This window comes from Saccopteryx leptura, chromosome 1 (assembly GCF_036850995.1).
Source record: "Saccopteryx leptura isolate mSacLep1 chromosome 1, mSacLep1_pri_phased_curated, whole genome shotgun sequence".
In the NCBI taxonomy this organism is placed as follows: Eukaryota; Metazoa; Chordata; class Mammalia; order Chiroptera; family Emballonuridae; genus Saccopteryx; species Saccopteryx leptura.
Genome location: NC_089503.1, coordinates 127,061,075 through 127,067,283, shown reverse-complemented (window position 1 = coordinate 127,067,283; position 6,209 = coordinate 127,061,075). Strand labels below are relative to the sequence as shown.

The 6,209-nt window shown below is 38.8% G+C and overlaps 1 pseudogene; it reads left to right on the top strand.

The window, feature by feature from the left end:
- Window positions 1-689: 689 nt before the first annotated feature.
- Window positions 690-1,931, top strand: LOC136389014 (NF-kappa-B-activating protein pseudogene; annotated as a pseudogene).
- Window positions 1,932-6,209: the final 4,278 nt, after the last annotated feature.

Below are 6,209 nucleotides of genomic sequence, written 5' to 3'. Positions count from 1 at the left end.
CAATGTTTGCAATAATTATTATACATTTATTTATAAAGAGAATTTTCATTGAAAGTAACTTAGATAAGCATTGCCACATTTATTTTTTAACTATATTTTCTACGTCTTCTTAATATAGAAAATTAAGCATCAGAAAGCAAGAAATCCTTGGAAAATTTAATAATAAAAAAAGGAATGAATTAAAAAATGTCATAACCCTGGCTGGTTGGCTCAGTGGTAGAGTGTCGACCTGGTATGTGAAAGACCCTGGTTCGATTCCCAGTCAGGGAACACAGGAGAGGCAGCCATCTGCTTCTTCCCCTTTCCCCACCCCACCCCTCACCCCTCTCTCTCTTTGTCTCCCACAGCAAAGGTTCCATTGATTTGAGCACATCGGCTCCAGGAGCTGAGGATGGCTTCATGGAGCCTCTGTTTCAGGCACTAAAAATAGTTCAGTTGCAAACATGGCCCAGAGGTGGATCCCAGCTGGGGCACGTGCAGGAGTCTGTCTGTCTCTTTATTTCCCCTACTTTCACTTAAAAAGAAAAAAAAGGAAGAAGGTATTTGCCATGTACCCGGAACTGTTTCCAAGGTTTCCTCGGTTCGGGTTGTGGCATGGTGACAGGTTCTGGGAGCCAAGGCAACCGATACCTTCCCAGGCTAGCGAGAGCACCCCATTGTCCCCTCGCTTCGGGGACCCCGCGGCAGTGATGGCTCCGGTGTCTGGTTCGCGCAGCCCAGAGAGGGAGGCCTTGGGCCCCAGAGTGAAGCGTCGCAGTTCTTCGAGGAGCCCTAAATCCAGCACATCCCCCCGCTCCCCGCGGGGCTGCCGCTCTCGTTCGCACTCCTGCTCTCGGTCTGGGGATCAGAATGGCCTCAACCACCGGCCGGGTGGCCTTAGCCAAGGATCCCGAAACCAGCCCTGCCGTTCCCGCTCGCGGCCACGCTCTGGGGGGCGCTGTCTGCCACGCGGGGCACCCCCTTCGCTTTGGCCTCGTCTGCTGATTATGGCGGCTCCTCACGGCCCTATGGGAGCCACAAGCCTAGGCCTGGCCTCCCGGACAAGGAAAGGGAGGAAAGCCTGCCGCAGAAGAGGTTAAGGGAGAGAGAGAGTATTGGAGAATTTGGGAGCTCCTGAAGTGTGGGGACTTTCTCCGAGGAATCCGGAACCAGACTCTATGAACATACACCAGTAGAGGATGAAGACAAAGAAAAGCACCACTTCAGCTTCTACCTCAGAAGAGGAAGAAAAGAAGAAGTCCAGTCATTCAAAAGAAAGGTCCAAGACAAGGAGAGAGAAAAAATCATCTAAAAGAAAACGCAAGAAGTATTCTGACGATAGTGACAGTGACTGTGATTCTGAAACAGACTCCAGCGATGAAGATACAAAAAGGAGATCAAAGAAAGTCAAGAAAAAGGAAAAGAAGAAAAAACGCAGATCGAAGAAATACAAGAAAAAGAAGTCTAAGAAGAACAGAAAAGATTCCAGTGATTCAAGCTGTAAAGAGTCCCAAGAAGAGTTTCTGGAGAATCCCTGGAAGGATCGATCAAAGCCTGGAGAACCCTCGGATTTTATTGGCCCAGAGGCTCCAAAAACACTTGCCTCTCAAGATGATAAACCCCTGAACTATGGCCATGCTCTGTTACCTGGTGAAGGTGCAGCTATGGCTGAATATGTAAAAGCTGGAAAACGTATCCCACGAAGAGGTGAAATTGGTTTGACAAGTGAAGAAATCGCATCATTTGAACGCTTGGGTTACGTGATGAGTGGTAGCAGGCATCACCGAATGGAGGCCGTGCGACTACGAAAAGAGAACCAGATATATAGTGCTGATGAGAAGAGAGCTCTCGCATCCTTTAACCAAGAAGAGAGACGAAAGAGAGAAAACAAGATTCTGGCCAGTTTTTGAGAGATGGTATACAGGAAAACTAAAGGGAAAGATGACAAATAAGGATTTTCCGATTGTCTAAGAGACAAAGTCTGGGTTTCCTATATGCATACAGAAAGATTGTTATGATCTGAAAAGCTTTACAGTGTTACTGTGCCTTCTATTTAATTCTTTTAGTCCTTCAATAAAAAGCTGTTTATTGTTTTTAAAAAAAGGAAAAGAAAAAATGTTAGAAATAGAATGAGGTAAAGGTACTTTAGCAAGTATATTTCAAAACAAAGCAACTTTGAACAATAATTTTTTATAAATAAATTTTTATTAATTTTAATGGGGTGACATCAATAATTTTTTTTTTAATAATTTTATTTTTTTAATGGGGTGACATCAATAAATCAGGATACATATATTCAAAGATAACAAGTCCAGGGTATCTTGTCGTTCAATTATGTTGCATACCCATCACCCAAAGTCAGATTGTCCTCTGTCACCTTCTATCTTGTTTTCTTTGTGCCCCTCCCCCTCCCCCTTTCCCTCTCCCATTCCCCCCTCCCTCCAGTAACCACCACACTCTTATCAGTGTCTCTTAGTTTCACTTTTATGTCCCACCTACGTATGGAATAATGCAGTTCCTGGTTTTTTCTGATTTACTTATTTCGCTTCGTATCATGTTATCAAGATCCCACCATTTTGCTGTAAATGTTCCGATGTCATCATTTCTTATGGCTGAGTAGTATTCCATAGTGTATATGTGCCACATCTTCTTTATCCAGTCATCTATTGACGGGCTTTTTGGTTGTTTCCATGTCCTGGCCACTGTGAACAATGCTGCAATGAACATGGGGCTGCATGTGTCTTCACGTATCAATGTTTCTGAGTTTTTGGGGTATATACCCAGTAGAGGGATTGCTGGGTCATAAGGTAGTTCTATTTTCAGTTTTTTGAGGAACCACCATACTTTCTTCCATAATGGTTGTACTACTTTACATTCCCACCAACAGTGTATGAGGGTTCCTTTTTCTCCACAGCCTCTCCAACATTTGCTATTACCTGTCTTGCTAATAATAGCTAATCGAACAGGTGTGAGGTGGTATCTCATTGCCGTTTTGATTTGCATTTCTCTAATAGCTAAAGAAGATGAGCATCTTTTCATATATCTGTTGGCCATTTGTATTTCTTCCTGGGAGAAGTGTCTGTTCATATCCTCTTCCCATTTTTTTATGGAATTGTTTGTTTGTTTGTTGTTGAGTTTTATGAGTTCTTTGTAAATTTTGGATATTAGGCCCTTATCTGAGCTGTTGTTTGAAAATATCATTTCCCATTTAGTTGGCTTTCTGTTTATTTTGTTATCAGTTTCTCTTGCTGAGCAAAAACTTCTTAGTCTGATGTAGTCCCATTCATTAATTTTTTCCTTCACTTCTCTTGCCTGTGGAGTCAAATTCATAAAATGCTCTTTAAAACCCAGGTCCATGAGTTGAGTACCTATGTCTTCTTCTATGTACCTAATTGTTTCAGGTCTTATGTTTAGATCTTTGATCCATTTTGAGTTAATTTTTGTACAGGGGGACAGGCAGTAGTTGAGTTTCATTCTTTTGCATGTGGCTTTCCAGTTTTCCCAGCACCATTTATTGAAGAGGCTTTCTTTTCTCCATTGTGTGTTGTTGGCCCCTTTATCAAAAATTATTTGACTATATATATGTGGTTTTATTTCTGGACTTTCTATTCTGTTCCATTGGTCTGAGTGTCTATTTTTCTGCCAATACCATGCTGTTTTGATTGTCGTGGCCCTATAATATAGTTTGAAGTCAGGTATTGTAATGCCCCCAGCTTCATTCTTTTTCTTTAGGATTGCTTTGGCTATTCGGGGTTTTTTATAGTTCCATATAAATCTGATGATTTTTTGCTCTATTTCTTTAAAAAACGTCATTGGAAGTTTGATGGGAATTGCATTAAATTTGTATATTTCTTTGGGTAATATAGCCATCTTGATTATATTTATTCTTCCTAGCCAAGAACAAGGTATATTCTTCCATCTCATTATATCTTTTTCAATTTCCCTTAAAAATGGTTTATAGTTTTCATCATATAAGTCCTTTACATTCTTTGTTATGTTTATTCCTAAGTATTTTATTTTTTTTGTTGCAATCGTGAAGGGGATTATTCTTTTGAGTTCATTCTCAATTGTTTCATTGTTGGCATATAGAAAGGCTATTGACTTCTGAATGTTAATTTTGTATCCTGCGACCTTACTGTATTGGCTTATTGTTTCTAGTAGTCTTTTTGTGGATTCTTTGGGGTTTTCAATGTATAGGATCATATCATCTGCAAAAAGTGATACCTTTACTTCTTCTTTTCCGATATGGATGCCTTTTATTTCTTTGTCTTGTCTGATTGCTGTGGCGAGAACCTCTAGTACCACATTAAATAAGAGTGGAGAGAGTGGACAACCCTGTCTTGTTCCTGATTTAAGGGGGAAAGCCTTCAGTTTAGTGCAATTTAATATGATGTTAGCTGATGGTTTATCATATATGGCCTTTATCATGTTGAGATATTTTCCTTCTATACCCATTTTGTTGAGAGTCTTAAACATAAAATTGTGTTGTATTTTATCAAAAGCCTTTTCTGCGTCTATTGATAAGATCATGTGGTTTTTGTTCTTTGTTTTGTTGATATGGTGTATTACGTTAACCGTTTTACGTATGTTGAACCATCCTTGAGATTCTGGGATGAATCCCACTTGATCATGATGTATTATTTTTTTAATATGTTGTTGTATTCGATTTGCTAGTATTTTGTTTAGTATTTTAGCATCTGTATTCATTAGAGATATTGGTCTGTAGTTTTCTTTTTTTGTGCCATCCTTGCCTGGTTTTGGTATGAGGGTTATGTTGGCCTCATAAAATGTGTTTGGAAGTATTGCTTCTTCTTCAATTTTTTGGAAGACTTTGAGTAGAATAGGAACCAAGTCTTCTTTGAATGTTTGATAAAATTCGCTGGTATAGCCGTCAGGGCCTGGACTTTTATTTTTGGGGAGGTTTTTAATGTTTTTTTCTATTTCTTCTCTACTGATAGGTCTGTTTAAGCTTTCTGCTTCTTCTTGACTCAGTCTAGGAAGGTTGTATTGTTCTAGGAATTTATCCATTTCTTCTAGGTTGTTGAATTTAGTGGCATAAAGTTTTTCATAGTATTCTACAATAATTCTTTGTATATCTACGGTGTCCGTGGTGATTTCTCCTCTTTCATTTTGGATTTTGTTTATATGAGTTCTTTCTCTTTTTTCCTTGGTAAGTCTTGCCAAGGGTTTGTCAATTTTGTTGATCTTTTCAAAGAACCAGCTCCTTGTTCTATTAATTTTTTCTATAGTTTTTCTGTTCTCTAATTCATTTATTTCTGCTCTGATTTTTATTATCTCCTTTCTTCGGCTAGTTTTGGGTTGTCTTTGTTCTTCTTTTTCTAGTTCCTTAAGGTGGGAAGTTAAGTGGTTCACTTGGGCTCTCTCTTGTTTGTTCATATATGCCTGAAGTGATATGAACTTCCCTCTTATCACTGCTTTTGCTACATCCCATAGATTCTGATATGTCGTATTGTCATTTTCATTAGTCTGTATATATCTTTTGATCTCTGTACTTATTTCTTCTTTGACCCATTCATTTTTTAAAAGTATGTTGTTTAGTTTCCACATTTTTGTGGGATTTTTTTCCTCTTTTTTGCAGTTGAATTCTAGTTTCAAGGCTTTATGATCAGAAAATATGCTTGGTACAACTTCAATTTTTCTGAATTTGCTGATGTTGTTTTTGTGGCCCAACATATGGTCAATTCTTGAGAATGATCCATATACACTGGAGAAAAATGTATACTCAGTCACTTTGGGATGAAATGTCCTGTAGATGTCTATCATATCCAAGTGCTCTAGTGTTTTGTTTAAGGCCACTATGTCTTTGTTGATTCTCTGTTTGGATGACCGATCTAGAGCCGTCAGCGGTGTATTGAGGTCTCCAAGTATGATTGTATTTTTGTCAGTTTTTGTTTTAAGATCAATAAGTAGCTGTCTTATATATTTTGGTGCTCCTTGGTTTGGTGCATATATATTAAGAATTGTTATGTCTTCTTGATTCAGTGTCCCCTTAGCCATTATGAAATGGCCATTTTTGTCTCTGAGTACTTTTCCTGTCTTGTAGTCAGCATTATCCGATATGAGTATTGCTACACCTGCTTTTTTTTGGATGTTATTTGCTTGGAGTATTGTTTTCCAGCCTTTCACTTTGAATTTGTTTTTATCCTTGTTACTTAGATGAGTTTCCTGTAGGCAGCATACAGTTGGATTTTCTTTTTTAATCCATTCTG